The sequence below is a fragment of the Bos indicus genome, chromosome 3 (genome assembly GCF_029378745.1).
Source record: "Bos indicus isolate NIAB-ARS_2022 breed Sahiwal x Tharparkar chromosome 3, NIAB-ARS_B.indTharparkar_mat_pri_1.0, whole genome shotgun sequence".
Lineage (NCBI taxonomy): Eukaryota > Metazoa > Chordata > Mammalia > Artiodactyla > Bovidae > Bos > Bos indicus.
In genome coordinates, this window is record NC_091762.1 from 58847509 (window position 1) to 58866194 (window position 18686).

At 40.3% G+C, this 18686-nt stretch overlaps 1 long non-coding RNA gene and 1 pseudogene across 2 annotated transcripts in view; one reads left to right on the top strand and one right to left on the bottom strand.

Annotated features, from left to right (window-relative positions):
• The window catches only part of LOC109556117 (uncharacterized), a 113468-nt gene that overhangs the window by 63412 nt on the left and 31370 nt on the right, over positions 1–18686 (top strand). The gene's annotated exons all lie outside the window — the stretch shown is intronic.
• On the bottom strand, positions 13129–13812 carry LOC139179478 (DDB1- and CUL4-associated factor 16-like; annotated as a pseudogene).

Here is an 18686-nt window from a genome sequence, read left to right on the forward strand (position 1 = left end):
GCAATGGAGAAGATCGGGTTCGATCCCTGGGTTGGGACCATTTATCCTGTACTCAGTGATACTATTCATTTTTTAAAAAAAAATGCTTTAGCTTAAAGTCTTCAGGGCCTTTGTGAGGTAGGTGCTACTGTTACCCCATTCTACTGTTGAGGAAATTGAGGCTTTAAGAAGTTAGACAGTCTGATCCAGGCTGTGTAATAGTAAATGATAAAGCTGTGGTTGAAACACAAGCTTGTTTAACCAGTCTGTACCCTTAACCACTATACCAGAATGTTCTTTGGCATTTCAAAATCGTGTAAGCAATACTTCCAAGAACATTTTTAACAGAAAAAAATTAAACACAGAGTTACTTAGTTGTGGTGAAGTAGAAAGAACACTGGGATAGGAGTCAAAGAGGGAGTCTCAGCTGTGTCCTTAACTAGCTGAGCAAGTCCCCAGGCAAATCCGTTCACCAGCCCCTCCCTTATCCTTTATTCCCCCATCTGTAAAACTGCCAATCTTCTAGCATTCTTAAAAAAAAACAAAACAAAACTTCATTTCCTCTTCTTTAATTTTTTCTATACTAAGATAATTGAAATCTGCCACTCCTATATCATTTGTGACAGTTAAGGCCGGTATCAAATGAGTCAGTCAGGACAGAGCTACTTGTCCTGAAAAAGGAAGAAAAAAGCAATGATTAAATGCCACCACCTCCTCCCCTGGCAGAGAGCAAGCTAAGCATAATGACTCAAGTTCAAAGCCTAGAAAATCTTGGCGGAAAACAGATGGATATATTCTTCTGTCTCTAATTTTCTCTGTGTATATTCATCTTTGACCTTAGAAATCTGGATGAATGTATGGCTCATCATTTAATCATCATCTCAAATTTGCTCAAGCCATTATGTAGCAATAATGCTACCAAATTGTCTTTGTCCAGTCAGAAACATGACTGTATTTGGAGATGGGTCCTTTAAAGAGGTAATTAAGATAAAATGAGGTCATGTTGGTGGGTCCTAACCCAATATGATTGGTGTCCTTATAAAAGAAATTAAGACACAGAAACAGATGGAAAGATGGCTATGTGAGGACACAGAGAGAAGGTAAACATCAGCAAACCAAGAAGAGAGATCTCAAGAGAAAACAAACCTGCTTGATCTTGGACTTCTAGACTCCAGGATTGTGAGAAAATAAATTTCTGTTGCTTAAGCCAATGAATCTTTGGTCCTTTGTTATGGCAGCCCTCAAAAATTAATACACTATGTTTTAAATCCAGGGTTGTTTTTAGTTTTTTTTTTTAATTATTACTTCTTAGAAAATCTTTACCTCCATTTTTAATTTTCTTTCCTCCTTTGAGCTAAATTTTCTTGCCCTAATAAGTCATACTGTGGTGTCAAGCTTCATCCATGTACTGGAGTACAGGAGTTTCATAGATGTTAACAGTGTTTGAAGAACACCCAATGTTAGTGAATCTTGACTGGTACTTTTAATATAGCTTACATTTCTATATCTATGTAAAATCCTTGTTTTGTCACTGCCTCATCTGTGGGTGTAAGTTCTTAAATAATTTTATAGCTAATAAAATAAAACACTGAGCCATATAAAATTGAGGTCTCATCCCTTACCAATACACTATGAATTTTTCTTCTTTTTCTTACTTCCTATCTTTATAACATGGCCACAGCAGTCCCTCTCAACCAGGTTCGTGTTTTCAAGCTAAAAACATAGGAAGTCATTCTTAACCTTTTCCTTGTCTCATATATCCATCTCATTACTCAGTTCTGTTCATTCTCCCTTTAATACAATTATCTAATAGAAAAAGACTTGTAATATTAATCTACAATATTAAATTTGAATTACGAATATCAATATGGACTAATGACTTAAAAATATCAATATGGACTAATATATTAAACATATCTACCTATCTCTTCTGGCTTCAGGAGAAGGCAATGGCACTCCACTCCAGTACTCTTGCCTGGAAAATCCCATGGACAGGGGAGCCTGGTGTGCTGCAGTCCATGGGGTCGCTGGGAGTCGGACACGACTGAGCGACTTCACTTTTGCTTTTCACTTTGATGCATTGGAGAGGGAAATGGCAACCCACTCCAGTGTTCTTGCCTGGAGAATCCCAGGGACTCGGGAGCCTGGTGGGCTACCGTCTATGGGGTCACGAAGAGTCGGACACGACTGACACGACTTAGCAGCAGCAATTCTGGCTTCATCCACTGAAAGAACATAAAAGCTATGATATTCCCTTCCCAATAAGCACATCCAGAATCCAGATTTTGGTTTCAATTCATCATTACCTACTAAAAGAATAGTCGTCTTTGGAGAAATAGCTGATTCTAGGTGTTGAGCAGGAAACCACAAGGTGAGTTTAGGATATCTTGTGTCAGAAACCACAGAAGGGCTCAGTGATTTATAGGAGCATGTTAAAAGGACCCAGGAATTCATTTGAAAGGGTTTCCACTGGAAAAATTTTGAACATTTTGAAGTATAATTGATTGTTAAACATTGAATACATAAAAGTCTATTAGTTGACAGTGATACTCAAAAAAGTGAAGGAAAGGAGGGAAAAATCATTTGGATCATTAGAGATGACTACTTAATAAGTCCTGATTCTGAAATTGGTAATAAAAAGGAAAGAACTAAACATTTACCTTTCCTTTTTATGGGGAGTTGTATATCATACTATTAATAGTTGATGAGGGAAAATTCATATTTAGAAAAAAATGACAAAAATAGGAGTGGAACTATTTTAAAGTCACTATTTTGCAACCCCCAATGAAGTAATTGATTCAGGCAAGGATCACCAGTGATGAAAGATTATTGCGGAATGGGATAGTCACACGATGACAAAACATCCCCACACAGAGTACTTATTAATTGTGAAGAACAAAGGGAAGAGACCTGGTGGTAGTCCCCACTTTGACCAACGATTGATACAAAAGCATTCATAATATGGGATAATCTTACATTATGTTCCCACTGATGTGATGCAGATGAAATTCACAGAGTTGTTTATGAACTGTTCTTGCCAAAGATGTTCAACCGGAATCTAATTAAGCCTTTAGACTTAGCTTCAAATATATAGGAGTTACAGGGAATCAAAGAACAATAAAATTGTTAATCCAAGGAAACACACAGAGTAATCCCAAATGTGAAATATTTTATAGATGACTTTTTTAGATTCATTCAAAAGTCAATGTCATCAGTGGAGAAAGAGTAGGCAAGAATTGATCTAGATTAAAAGAGACTAAAGAGATATGACAACCAAATACAGTATACAAAACTTGGTTGACTCTTGACCTGATTAAAAAAAGCTAAAAAACCACTTTGAGAACAACTGGAGAAAATTTGAATATGAGCTTTATGTTAAAAGCTCCGTTGGTGGCTCAGGTGGTAAAGAATCTGCCCTGCAATGCAGGAGACCCAGGTTCCATCCCTGGGTGAGGAAGATCCCCTGGAGAAGGGAATGGCAACCCACTCCAGTATTCTTGCCTGGAGAATTCCATGGACAGAAGAGCTGGGTGGGCTATATAGTCCATAAGGCCTTAAAGAGTTGGACACAACTGAGCAACTAACACTTCCACTTTCTATACATTAAATATGACATATGATATTAAGAAACTAATATTAACTTTTTTTAGATGTGATAATGAATGTGGTGATATATTAATAGAAGAAAATTCTTATTTTTAGGAGATGTGTATTTGGGTGATTGGGGACCAAGATCCTTCACTCAAGGGGGCAGTATTACTCGGGATCAGTTGAATGAAGGCCCAATGTTGCTGAATCTTTGTGTTTGACTGTAAATTAAAAATAAAGGTTTATATACAAATTCTCATTTTAAAAACTGACAAGTAAGTTTCTTTAAAACACTGCAGGCTGAAAAAAAAACTGTGGGCTACAGTGCTCACTCTTTCGTACTGACTTCTGTGTCATTCTTTCTTCTCTCTTCTTGTTCTAGAAGACTTTCTCCATCCTTTTCCCATTGAAATCCTGTGAGTCTTTCAAAACCTAACAAGCAAGACCATTCACCTTTCCAAATTCTTGTAGGCAGAGCTAGCACTCCCTCTCTGCTGTGTCTGGCTGTTTATACAAACCTCCATCCAGGACTTATAATGGAATGACATATTTGGTTGTCTGTCTCCTTCCACTTAATTCTGCACCCTCAGGATTAAGAGCCATAGTTTATTCATTGTGGTATCCCCCGTGCTGCTCACACTGTCTGGTATAAAGTCAACACTTGATAGACATCTGTTGATTGAGTTGCAGCCTGTTAAAAGTAATGCTACAGAAAAATTTAGGACATGGCTTCTGTGGCATCCAGTTGGCAATATACTTAAGAATGTTTATGAATAAGTAAAAGAAAATTTCCTATTATTATATTCCAAGCAAGGTTGTGTTTTGGGCTCATTTGTCTATTATAGGAAGTCAGGTAAACAAGTTTAGTTTTAAAAAGAAAAAAACTATCTCAAAAGGATTATTTCTGATCTTTTAATGCAAGAGAATGATTAATAGAGAATTGTTTCAAAGATGGATTTTCTAGAACAATCTTGGCCAAGATCAGGCCAAGGATTTAGGCTGCTTCATAACCTACAAATGCTCTAAACCTACTTGAACCTATATAAATAAGAACTGAATGGTGGAGTGTGTGCTCAGTCAAGTCGACTACCTTCCTCCTTTTGGGACATCAATGCCTATAAGTGCTCTACACACCCAATTCTCTCCTTGTCATTTTCATACATTTCTTTTCTGCAATGCTTCATTCCTACCTTTCTTTCTTCATTCCTTTCAAAATTCAGCTTAAAACTAAATTCTCCCAAGGAGTCTCTGATAAATGCCACACACCTTGATTGTTCCTCTATATTGTCTTCTCCATTATTAATCTGTGTGTGTTTTTGTTTTTTTTTTGCTAGGCATGGTCTATTCCTCTGTAGGCTATATAATTACAATGATTGCGTTATTAAGAATAAGATAGTAAGAATCATTTGGAGGGATCCTGCAGCTTGCTGGATCTCAGTTCCCTGGCCAGGGATTGAAAGCCCAGAATCCTAACCATGAGGCCATCAGGAAACTCCTACAAACTAATTCCTACAGTCAGGCAACTAGGAAACACTGGTCTTATCCTTATGCCTGCTAAGTTGCTTCGGTTGTGTCCAGCTCTTTGCAACCCCATGGACTGTAGCCCGCCAGGCTCCTCTGTCCATGGGATTCTCCAGGCAAGAACACTGGAGTGGGTTGCCATGCCCTCTACCAGGGAATCTCTTCAACCCAGGGGTTAAGCCCATGTCTCTTATGTCTCCTGCATTGGCAGGAGGGTTCTTTACCACTGGTGCCACCTGGGAAGCTTGGATTTGGGATTAGACTGATTAGAATTGAGGCTGGAAGTTGTTAGCTGTGTGAAGCATTAGACAAGTTACTGTGTTCACAGATGTGGATTTTTAAATCTAGGTAAACACTATCGTAGGGTTGTTCTGGGGAATTAAATGGTTCATTGGAGCATTAATACAGTCTAAGTTCTCAGTAAATGTTGAAAATTATGTTTACATTTGCTTGTCACTTTCTCCATCATGTTACTGTGATTCAAGGTTTGGGTGGTTGGGTTTCTTTGGATTTTCTGTAACACTGGTGATTCAGGGTAGAGTGACCCATAAGATTTTACCCTAGCTATTGTTGAGAACCTATTAACCTCTGGAAATTTTTTTTTTGCTTCAACAAGATATCCTTTTTTTTTTTTTTTTTTGGTCCTCTTTAATTTTATCTGTTACCTCCATTAAATTATAAAAAGATCTTTGAAGTCAGTGACCCAGTCATACATTGTGTTACACATAGATCCAGTACCTGTGTAGTGGGCTATCAGCAGAGGGCATCATCTAATAGAACACACATTTATTTCATACAGCTATAGAACCATCATTTCTTGTTTAGGTTACAACAGCTCCTAATGAATCTTGGAGTCTTACACTCTTGCTTGCCTACAATCCAGTCTCTATACAGCAGTTGGTGTGATCTTTTAAAAATATTATCACAGGCTGTCATTCTCTTTTGAAATCTCCCAATTCTCCCTACGGTATTTAAAATAAAAAAAAAACTTCTTACCATAATTTTGTAAGCCCTACCTGAACTGGGCTGGGTCTGTCTGACCTCATCTCCTGTCATTCACTTCCTGGATCATTACATTCCCGTAACTTTGCTGTTTCTCCTGCCTGGGTTTTTTCCCCGCTAGATCTTCCCATCATTGAGCCCAGATGTCATCTTCTCAGAGACCTTCCTTCCCCTCCCTGTTCAAAGTTTTCCTCCCATCAGTTTCTATCCCATTAGCCTGCTTTATTTTCCTCTGATCTTTTACCCACTGTCTGATCTTGTACTTACCAGTCACTGATGTTAGCTTGCTTGTTTATTGGAAGCTCCATGAGAGCAGGCATCTTGCCCATCTTGTATCCCAGCACTAGGGATAGAACATGACACACTGCATGTGCTGCGTATATATTTGTCAACCTGATAAGTGAGTTTTACAGATAGAGTAAAGAACATCTGTAGAATCTAGTAGATTTCAACACTTTTCTAAAGTGGAAGACTTTTAAAAAGTCTTCCCTGGTGGCTCAGACAGTAAAGAATCTGCCTTCAATATGGGAGACCTGAGTTTGATCCCTGGGTTGGGAAGATCTGCTGGAGAAGGAAATGGCAACCCACTCCAGTATTCTTGACTGGAGAATCCCATGGACAGAGGAGCCTGGCAGTCCATGGGGTTGCAAAGAGTCGGACGTGACTGAGCGACTTGGCTTTCTCATCAAAGAAAATATTTGGTTTTAAATAATTAATTTGTGCATTTGTCCAGTTCTTTTCACTCATTTTTGATGATTAATACAATTCTATACACATAGAAAGTTATTAGCAAATACTTGGCAATTTAAAGAATCCTTGTTCAACAAAAACTACCACCGGGGGAAATCCATCTTCTGACCAGCAGCTGTGGACAGGGAAAATCTGGCCGGAGGAGAAGCAGAGCTGACCCCAGGGGACAAGGGCAAGTGAGAGATACTGAGCACAGATCCTCTGGAGTTTCCCTACTGCTCTAGAGAGAGAGCGATAGGAAGCAGAAGAGGCAGGGTCGTCACTGAAGCACTCAGAGGAGAGGTGGGGAGAGCGGGCTCGTTAATGCCCGCCAGGGCTACAGTGAGAAGCAGCCTGGCCTGGAGCAACCCTGGGCCAGTGGCTGCAGCACTGCAGAAGGGATGGCAGTGAAGGCAGCACCACAGGAACAGTATCTCAGGGAGGTGGGGCCCTGGGATGCAGCCTTCCACGAAGGGCAGGCTGTAAGGGGCTTGGGAAGGAGGCAATGACTGAGAGATCACACTTTTATAATCTTACTTTTTTAACTTTTTAAAAACCAGTGTTATAAAACATCTACATAGGAACAGTTACTGATACATTCAGTTACACTGACATTATATGGCTTCCATTCAGTAATTTTCCATTAACAAATATTTTTTCTACCGACTCCAGTGCCCTCCTTTTTCCTTATGATGAGACACAGAGGGCTTGGCAGAAATTACTCATTAGTTTGTAACCATTCTTCTTTCTCCTTAAAGTTGCTATGCATTTATAGAATTTATTGATTCCTTTACTTCAATGAAGTATTCCTTGAAATACTTCAATTTTTTTATGCCACTTTATATACCTGATCATGGAGAATAGAAAAAGCAAAGCAAAAATAAGGAAGGATATATGATATCTTTAACAATCTATTTTCTGATTCCCCGTGGATACCCAGTCAAGCAGGATCTCACACAGTTTTCACTCTTTACTGTAGGTGTGTGAAAAGGCTTACTGGTCTCATGCATTTCATGTATATGTTGTTAACTCCTGGGTTTTGACTCCTCTAAAGAAACACAGCAAGACTCATTTACAAGTGTACATATGCTTCTATTCAACCAGAAGAAAATCCAAAGCAAGTTGTAGAAAAACAATGATGTTAAAAAAAACTCTAACTTCATATTGTATTAGGCTGAGATTTTCTGAAGTAAAGTTCTTTAAAGTTAGAAGGGTTCCTGAAAAGTTTGCAGTGAATGTGGAAAGCGCATTAAGTACTGCTCCAGGAAACATTATACAGATGAAATGCTTTAATCTGCTAGCATAAATGCATTCTTAATTCTTTCCCAGTGGTCTTTTGGAATATGTTTTATTTGCTCTTGACTAAAGTTTGGATGCCAAGATGCAGGAAATATATTCCTTACAGAGCAGGTGTCTGTTTAATCCCCAGGTATGATCTTATAAGCCAGTTTAGCTAGAGATGGCCTGGTGGGAGCCTATAAAATGTTTATACTGTAACTGCAGGTCCCATAACAGGTCTAGAGTAATTAGGCTACACTACACTACTCCCTCCCCCCAAAACAGGAACTCCTAAAGGGGCTTTCCCAGTGGCTCAGTTGGTAAAGAATCTGCCTGCAATTCAGGAGACCTGGGTTTGATCCCTGGGTAGGGAAGATCCCCTGGAGAAGGAAAGAGCAACCCACTCTAGTACTTTGCATGCAGAATTTCATGGACAGAGGAGCCAGGCAAGCTACAGTCCATGGGATGACAGAGTGGACAAGACTGTGTGACTTTCACTTTCGCTTTCAAAGGGTGCCATGTGTAGGCCAAAAAGAAACCCCAGTAAGACGGTAGGCACTGGAGTGGTTGTGAGGAGATACCCCACGCCTGAGGGCAAAGGAGAAGCCCCAGCAAGATGATAGGAGGGGCGAATTCGTGTTTAAAATAACACCCCATTTCTGCCAGAGACGCTCAGAGGCTCAAACAAACCTCGTGTGCACCAGGACCCGGGGACCCCACAGAGACTGAGACAGAACTGTGTTTGAGCGTCTCCTGTAAAGGTACGGGTCAGCAGTGGCCTGCCACAGGGACAGAGGCTCTGGGTGCAGCAGACTTGGGTATGGCATAAGCACTCTTGGAGGAGGTCGCCATTAACCCCACCATAGAGCTACCAGGCCTTACAGGACTGGGAAAAAGACTCTTGGAGGGCACAAACAGAACCTTGTATGCACCAGGACCCAGGAGAAAGGAGCAGTGACCCCACAAGAGACTGACCCAGACTTACCTGTGAGTGTCCAGGAGTCTCCAGTGGAGGCGTAGGTCAGTGGTGGCCTGCTGCAGGGTGGGGGGCACTGAGAGTAGCAGTACATGCATGGGATCTTTTGAAGGAGGTCACCATTACCTTCATTACCTCCACCATAGTTTGGCCCCAGGTAAATAGCAGGGTGGGAACACAGCTCCATCCATCAACAGAAATTGGATTAAATTTACTGATCATGGCCCCACCCATCAGAACAAGACCCAGTTACCCCTTAGTCAGTCTCTCCCATCAGGAAGCTGCCATAAGCCTCTTATCCTTCTCCACTAGAGAGCAGAAAGACTGAAAACCACAATCACAGAAAACTAACCAATCTAATCACATGGACCACAGCCTTGTCTAACTCAATGAAACTATGAGCCATGCCATGTAAGGGCCATCCAAGACAGACAGGTCGTGGTGGAGAGTTCTGACAAAATGTGGTCCACTGGAGAAGGGAATGGCAAACCACTTCAGTATTCTTGCCTTGAGAACCCCATGAACAGTATGAAAAGGCAAAAAGGTATGACACTGAAAGATGAACTCCCCAGGTCAGTAGGTGCCCAATATGCTCCTGGAGGAGAGTAGAGAAATAACTCCAGAAAGAATGAAGAGACGGAGCCAAAGCAAAAACAACACCCAGTTGTGGATGGGACTGGTGATGGAAGTAGAATCAGATGCTGTAAAGAGCAATATTGCATAGGAACCTGGAATGTTAGGTCCATGAATCAAGGCAAATTGGAAGTGGTCAAACAGGAGATGGCAAGAATGAACATCAACATTTTAGGAATCAGCAAACGAAAATGGACTGGAATGGGTGAATTAACTCAGATGACCATTATATCTACTACTGTGGGCAAGAATCCCTTAGAATAAATGGAGTAGCCATCATAGTAAACAAAAGAATCTGAAATGCAGTACTTGGATGCGATCCCAAAAATGACAGAATGATCTCTGTACGTTTCTGAGGCAAACCATTCAATATCACAGTAATCCAAGTCTATGCCCCAAACAGTAATGCTGAAGAAGCTGAAGTTCAATGGTTCTATGAAGACCTCCAAGACCTTCTAGAATTAACACCCCCAAAAGATGTCCTTTTCATTATAGGGGACTGGAATGCAAAAGTAGGAAGGCAAGAAATACCTGGAGCAACAGGCAAATTTGGCCTTGGAGTACAGAATGAAGCAGGGCAAAGGCTAACAGAGTTTTGCCAAGAGAACGCACTGGTCATAGCAAACATCCTCCTCCAATAACATAAGAGAAGACTCTACACAAGGACATTACCAGATGGTCAACACCGAAATCAGACTGATTCTATTCTTTGCAGCCAAAGATGGAGAAGCTCTATACAGTCATCAAAAATAAGCCCAGGAGCTGACTGTGGCTCAGACCATGAACTCCTTATTGCCAAATTCAGACTTAAATTGAAGAAAGTAGGGAAAATCACTAGACCATTCAGATAAGACATAAATCAAATCCCTTACAATTATACAGTGAAAGTGGGAAATAGCTTTAAGGGACTAGATCTGGTAGACAGAGTGCCTGATGAACTATGGATGGAGGTTCATGACACTGTATAGGAGACAGGGATCAAGACCATCCCCAAAAAAAGGAAATGCAAAAAAAAGCAAAATGGCTGTCTGAGGAGGCCTTACAAATAGCTGTGAAAAGAAGAAAAGCAAAAGGCAAAGGAGAATAGGAAAGATATACCCATTTGAATGCAGAGTTCCAAAGAATAGCAAGGAGAGATAAGAAAGCCTTCCTCAGTGATCAAAGCAAAGAGATAGAAGAAAACAATAGAATTGCAAAGACTAGAAATCTCTTCAAGAAAATTAGAGATACCAAGGGAACGATTTATGCAAAGATGGGCACAGTAAAGGACAGAAATGGTATGAAACTAACAGAAGCAGAAGATATTAAGAAGAGGTGGCAAGAATACACAAAAGAATTATACAAAAAAGATCTTCACAACCCAGATAATCATGATGGTCTGATCACTCACCTAGAACCAGACATCCTGGAATGTGAAGTCAAGTGAATGTGAAGTCAATGTGGGCCTTAGGAAGCATCACTATGAATAAAGCTAGTGGAGGTGATGGAATTCCAATTGAGCTATTTCAAATCCTAAAAGATGATGCTGTGAAAGTGCTGCACTCAATATGCCAGCAAATTTGGAAAACTCAGCAGTGGTCACAGGACTGGAAAAGGTCAGTTTTCACTCCAATCCCAAAGAAAGGCAATGCCAAAGAATGCTCAAACTACCACACAATTGCACTCATCTCACATGCTAGTAAAATAATGCTCAAAATTCTCCAAGCCAGGTTTCAACAATATGTGAACCACGAACTTCCAGATGTTCAAGCTAGTTTTAGAAAAGGCAGAGGTCCAGAGATCAAATTGCCAACCTCTATTGGATCATTGAAAAAGTAAGAGTTCCAGAAAAACATCTATTTCTGCTTCACTGACTATGCCAAAGCCTTTGACTGTGGATCACAACAAACTGTGGAAAATTCTGAAAGAGATGGGAATACCAGACCACCTGACCTGCCTTCTGAGAAATCTGTCTGCAGGTCAAGAAGCAACAGTTAGAACTGGACATGGAACAATAGACTGGTTCCAAATAAGAAAAGGAGTACGTCAAGGCTGTATATTGTCACCCTGCTTATTTAACTTATATGCAGAGTACATCATGAGAAATGCTGGGCTGGAGGAAGCACACGCTGGAATCAAGATTGCCGGGAGAAATATCCTTAACCTCAAATATGCAGATGATACCACCCTTGTGACAGAAAATAAAGAAAAACTAAAGACCCTCTTGATGAAGGTGAAAGAGGACAGTGAAAAAGTTAGCTTAAAGCTCAACATTCAGAAAACTAAGATCATGGCATTTGGTCCCATCACCTCAAGGCAAATAAATGAGGAAACAGTGGAAACAGGGGCAGAGTTTATTTTGGGGGGCTCCAAAATCACTGCAGATGGTGACAGCAGCCATGAAATTAAAAGGCACTTACTCCTTGGAAAGAAAGTTATGACCAACCTAGATAGCATATTCAAAAGCAGAGACATTATTTTGCCAGCAAAGGTCTGTCTAGTCAAAGCTGTTGTTTTTCCAGTGGTCATGTATGGATGTGAGAGTTGGACTATAAAGAAAGCTGAGCACCGAAGAACTGATGCTTTTGAACTGTGGTGTTGGAGAAGACTCTTGAGAGTCCTTTGGACTGCAAGGAGATCCAACCACTCCATCCTAAAATAAATCAGTTCTGAATATTCATTGGAAGGACTGATGTTAAAGCTGAAACTCCAATACTTTGGCCACCTAATGTGAAGAATTGGCTCATTTGAAAAGACCCTGATGCTGGGAAAGATTGAAGGTGGGAGGAGAAGGGGACAACAGAGAATGAGATGGTTGGATGGCATCTCTGACTCAATGGACATGAGTTTGTTAAACTCCAGGAGTTAGTGATGGACAGGGAGGCCTGGCGTGGTGCAGTCCATGGAGCTGCAAAGAGTCGGACACAACTGAGTGACTGAACTGAAGTGAACTGAGATGTAGGCCTAGCAATATAAAAGCTAAGAGACAAATCCATATTCTCACCATTTTTTTTTTTTGCCTAATTACTCAAGTTAATTCAACCACCTTCCTGGAAATGAATATCAGAGAAAGTTATACCCAGAAAGGTGTTATTGGGAGTTAACACTTTCCACAATGTAATGGCTCCTTTCTCCATCCCATTAATAATTAGGTTTATAGTTAAATCCATTATATAGGCAGAGTAAATTGTGGGGAGAACTGAGCATGGAGAATATACTTATGTTTTGTAATAAGGCCTCTTTGAGTAATTCTCTACTGAATTTCTCATTTTATCCACAGGGTTTCTCAAAGGGAATACTTACAGGTGCATCTTCTGTTGTTGAGTTACAGGACTCTTAGGCATATATGTTCAGTACTTGATTGTACTTGGACTTCTGAAGGCAGGGCACAGTTTGGTTGAGAAGACATAGTCAACTGTGGACTATGTAACTGTATTCTTTCCTCAACTGGCAACCTGAGAGATATGAGAAGGAATGGTGGACCTTTGTAGCGATCCACTTAGGAATTTGTTAGCTGCATTTTGGAAGTCAGTTTAAGAGTAAGCAGTGTTGATGGGCTTAACATGGACTATCTCCTTAACTGTTATAGTTATCCAGCTATACCACAACCAAAAGGCACCAATTAGAAATGTGCTTAAGGCATTCAGGTATGGGAGTGGCTCTGCTCAGTTTTTGTTCAGGGTAGCTGCTTGGTGGTGAGTCACAGTGCTCTATTTAGAGTGGAAAGCTGGCAGGGATTCATAAGGGGCTTTTGAAAGGTGGAACTCCACAAGAAGCTAGAGGAGGCCATTCAGAGATTGGTTTCAGTTTGGGTACGTAGTGGAATCAATGAAAGAGTCTTAGACCTATCTCTCCAAGTACATGGACTAGTGTGCTAGCATCCAAGAGTTTAGCATGGTGTAACCAGGAATTTAGGATATAAAGGTTTCTAAGTTGTAGAATATTTTTAAATGGTATTTAACCTGCCAGGCAAGACTATCAAGAGATGTTAGGTTGGGTACCATAGGGTCCCCTTCTTCAAAGGAATCCCACTCATTGTCAGAACTCTCACTGAGGTAATTAGCATTTTCTTCTTCCTCACTTTTTGATTCTGATAAGGAGTCAGTAGAGGGATTTCTAGGAACCATTAGAAGAGACCAACAGGATAGGGAAAAAAAGGTACTAGAAAAAGGTGGCAATCTAAGCCAATAAAACCCTAACACTGGCAAATAGAAGCAAAAAAGAGAAATCCTTTTAGTAAGTTCATTTGGCTATTTCTCAGTCTGTTTCACACACAGAGTGCCCCTGACTCACACCACTGTGCCGTTCTGCAAGATAATGTTCTTTACTTATGAAGAAGACAGCTCAGTTCCTCAGGACCAGTTCAGTGTGTAAAATTAGTCACTGACCAGTGGCACAGGTCAGAGTCTCTCCTTCAAGTCCTGGCTACCCAAGAAGAGAAGGGGCCTCATCTAGGCAAGCTGATTTTCTTACCATGGTCTCAACTGGTCGTGATATTATGAAGAGACATTTTATGTGCTCTTTTTTTTTTTTTTTTAACAGGAATAGTATATCTATTTGGTAATGAAAGGAAACAGCCTTCTTTGTCTGCTGGTGCAGCAACTTTTGTGCAGTGGGGTGGTGGGATGGATTGTGAAGGATCTGTCTGGCGTGCACAGATCTGACATTTTCCATAGGTGGTGCAAATGCCCTGGAAACTAGTGACTTAGTTGTTGGACTGTCTGGAAAGGCAGCCTTAACCCATGGATGATCCTTACCTCATCCCTAGCCACAAGACCCTACTAGGCCTAATGCCATTGGCTCTGTTTCCCGTAGTCTTAATTTTTATATATATATAAAACTGAGATTGCCCTAAGTATGCAACTGACATATTTAGATTAAAATTGCATTCAACAACATACATATTAATATACAAACTTCCAAATCATCTAAATGTTTGCAGTCACTGTGTAGCTCCATTAAAATGTATGTTTATATTATACTTTAAATCTGTATTTCCTTGGGACATACTCATATTTTATGAGAATAGAAAGCTTGCCTAAGGCTTCTTCTATAATGGAAATGGAAACATTGCTAACATCTGAATCTTGTTTAGTGTAAAAAAGAAAATTGGGACCATCTGAACACTCAGTATCCTTTCATGGCATAGAATGGTAGAGTGGTGTAAAAAGAACCACTTTTTAAAAAAATATTCCAAGTGTTACTAAGCACCAAAGTCCTTTGTCTTTGGAAACACTGTGGCTTTCTAGGTCACTGGCTGTGTGTCATATACCAATAGAGGGCACGATTCGTCAGCTGTGGACATTCTTTGCATTCTTAGTGTTGTTCATTGCTGTTTCTTTACCTCAGGGACTGGCTGACACCTTTCACTAAAATCAGCCCTTGAGTTTATGATTATTATGCATCAGGTTATTGGGTTGGTGGCTGGCCTTCCAGCTGTCCACCAGCCTGAGCTCATGAGAAAGCAGTCACCGTTGTCAGTGTCACAGCGCTGTTCTCTTAGGTTAAATCCAAAACACCGGTGATATCCAAAAAACTTCTGGTATAAGAATTACTTTTTCTTCTATTTTGAATTAATGAAGCAGAAGTACAAGCTGTGAGCAGTGTCTATAAATAGCCTTGGTTCTTCTATGAGGAATGTCTTCAATGTTAGCACCTGCAAGAAGCTAGTGTGTGTCATATTAGTTTTATAATATTAGTGTTAGAACAGAATGATGGCAGGAAGACAAATCAGGTTGTTTTCCCATCCCTATGAAGACTTGAAGTATTAGGTTAAATCACATGAAATTGCTATTTGTGCAGAAAATTTTACATGGCTCTAGGAGACAAGAGGGGCTTCGCTGATGGCTCTGATAGTAAACAATCTGCCAGCAATGCAGGAGACCCAGGTTCCATCCCTGGGTTGGAAAGATACCCTGGAGAAGGGAATGGCAACCCACTCCAGTATTATTGCCTGGAGAATCCCATGGACAGAGGCTATAGTCCATGGGGTTGCAGAGTTGGACACAACTGAGTGACTAACATTTTCAGAAGACAAGATACATTTTAATTGTTCTTGTACATCATGGTGAGTTTGCCACACATATTTTAAATTAATGCATATAATTTAAAAGTTAGAACATGAAAGACAAGATTTGTTTGTTCTCATTCCTGCTGTTTGTACTCTGTCATTGCTCCCTTCCTCTTAAGGAAATGGAGACTCTGCCTAAAAAAATATCCTGATGTTTGACTTTCTGTAGCCCCTTGAGAGGTAAACAAATAAAAGCACAAATATTACATACTCAGGTGTGGGTTAAAGTTGTCTTTAGATTTTTCTAACAGTAATTTAAACTCATAGCTGTCTCTTTCTGATTTTTATCAATTTTTTAATAGAGAAGACATTATCATCAACGAGGATGTATTAGAAGTAGTCAAATGGCTTACTCCTCCTCATTCTTCTGTATTTCTCCATGTGCAATTTCAGCTATACAGAAAAGGAGCTCTGGCAACTTCTGCTGAGACTTTTCAGTAGGAAAAGCTTCCAAAAAAAAAAAAGCAACAGCTATTTTGAAGGCTAACTTGCTAAAATTATATTCAGGTAAATTAAATTTTAGATGTCATCCTCTACAGCTAAAAGTAAGCACATATGACTTAATCATTTTAATCAAAAATGTATTTGTATTCAAGTGTTCGTATATATGAGTCCTCTTGGCTGGATTTAAATTATGTTGACAGAAAACATGCATTTTCTCACATTTTCAAATACCAAGGAAGTTTTAGAACCCAGCCTATAGCTTGGTTGTTTTGGAAGAAAAAAATGTGATTCGGCCAAGGCTGATCTTGTTTTTCCTTTATTCTTGAAGCCAGAAGCAATTACTTTTCATTTAGGATTAAGCGGCTGTAACATTGCCACTTGTGGCTGAGGCTCCTGGTTTCAGCATGTCTGCTTGGTTCCCAGCCAGTCCTGGGTGTTCAGGTAGCAGCTGGGGATGGGAGTGCCTCTCCAGCCCACATTCCTTGGCTATGAATTTTGCAGCCCTGTTTATCTGATGAAGATCTCCCCACAGTGAGTTGCCCACGACATTGTCACACAGACATTAATGAATGATATGGAAAGATACAGACTTTTTCCTCCTGGAATGCCAACCAATCCTGAATCTTCCAGTCCCTTAACACTCGCTGATGACCGCAAAGGCCTGGTACTAAGATGAGATCCCATGAGATCTGTCCTATCTAAACCAAATTCTAGTGGGATGCCTATATACATCTTCCCTGTGAGACTATCATCCAAACCTGTTCAGCGTATTTTTCAACAATTACATTTGCCCAAACACTGACTGTCACTACTCTGTACTCTTTGTTTATTGATATTTATACTTTTAATCTATAAATGCTGTACCCAAAGACTCTCTTCCTTCTCTTGAAACTCATGAATTTACTTGGGATGACTTTTGAGCCTGGCTCTTTCACTATTCCGTGTCTTTCTTTTGCCTTCCCAAACCAGACTGTGAATTCCTTGAGAGAGGGGCTCCCAAAAACTGGCAACACCTTATACAGACAGACAGGAGAAAAAATATTTGGACAGAAAGACCTTTGTTGTTCTTAGTAATCCAGAAAATTTGTCTTAACTTGTTCAGAACACTCTAGACACACGCTGTAATATATGGCTCCTCTCCTTTCCCCTGCCTGCCCTCTGCTGGAATGGCTCACCAGCAATAAGATGACCAGAGGAGGATGTCGTTTGGGAAATGTGGGAAAATACAGGGCTTGTTTGGCTGAAAGGCTGCCTGAATAACTGTGAGTTGAGTCCACAACCTCGATCTTTGGAACTCTGCAGTATGTGCCTTGGGATAACTAGCACACTCAATACAAGACCCCTTATGAGTTCAACCATGCACAGGGATTCTCCCTGCTAGCATGAGATGGACCAAGTAATCTTGGGTGTCCTCCTCCTCTGTTGTATTCGTTTCATCTCCAGAACCACCCAGTGGATGGCAGGTAGCTAAGCCAGGTGGTGCCCCCTCCCAAACACAAATGCCCTTTCCTGTTCACAAGCCCCTCAAAGCCTTCACCACCTTCACATATAACAGGCATTGACAGGGATCTGGCAAGGCTGCCAGTTTGGTAATGCGATTCAGGAGGTAAGTTTGAAACTCTAGCAGGGTTTTCTGTTTCGAAGGGCAGAAGGATATGGCAGCTGCTGAGACGGCCCATTTGCCCTTGGAGAGGAGATGCAAGAGTGTCTGATCTCTGGACCACCTCTCTCTCTTGATGGCCCAGGCCATGTCTGGGCAGTCCCCTTCTTCCTCCCGCTGTTACTCAGAAGGCTAGATGTTATGAAAAAGAGAAGGAAAAAACATGTTTTTCTGCTTTTTTATTATTAAAAGAGGGCACTTTCTGGGAAGGCAGAATCCATTAGCTGAATGCATTTCAGTTTCAATGGTTAATTAATTTAGGCAACTTTAATGCACTTTTATAATGTAGCCTTTAAGAGCTATTCTGGTAAATGTCCATCCCATAAATACTAGCTCCACTTTATATGTATGATATCCTTTTTGGAAGGGTGAATCTGAATTATTATCCAGGTACTAATTTGCACACAACGTTGTCCAAGCAATCCAAAAATGCTTCCTCATAGTTTGAACATTGTTCAATACATTTTGAAGTGGGAAAAAACTGTTCAGATTTGACCCTACATTTTAAGTTGTGGAGAAATCAGCCTGGTTGCCTCCCAAAACATTATTTTGAAAACCAGTTTTGCCATACTACGAACTGAATAATTGATTTCCCCATTTCATTCTGTAAATTAAACACTAGGTTTTGAATTACTAGAAGGAATAGCACAGTTAGCCAACAAACCTTTCTTATACAATGACAGCATTTTAATTTATTATATACATTAGCATTTATTCATGCCTAAGATTTCATCAGTCAATTTTCTATATAAAAAAGATGTCTCTGGAAACAACAGTGGAGAAGTGCTGAGTTCCAAAAGCAATGTTGTGAAAGGCAGCAGGGCCAG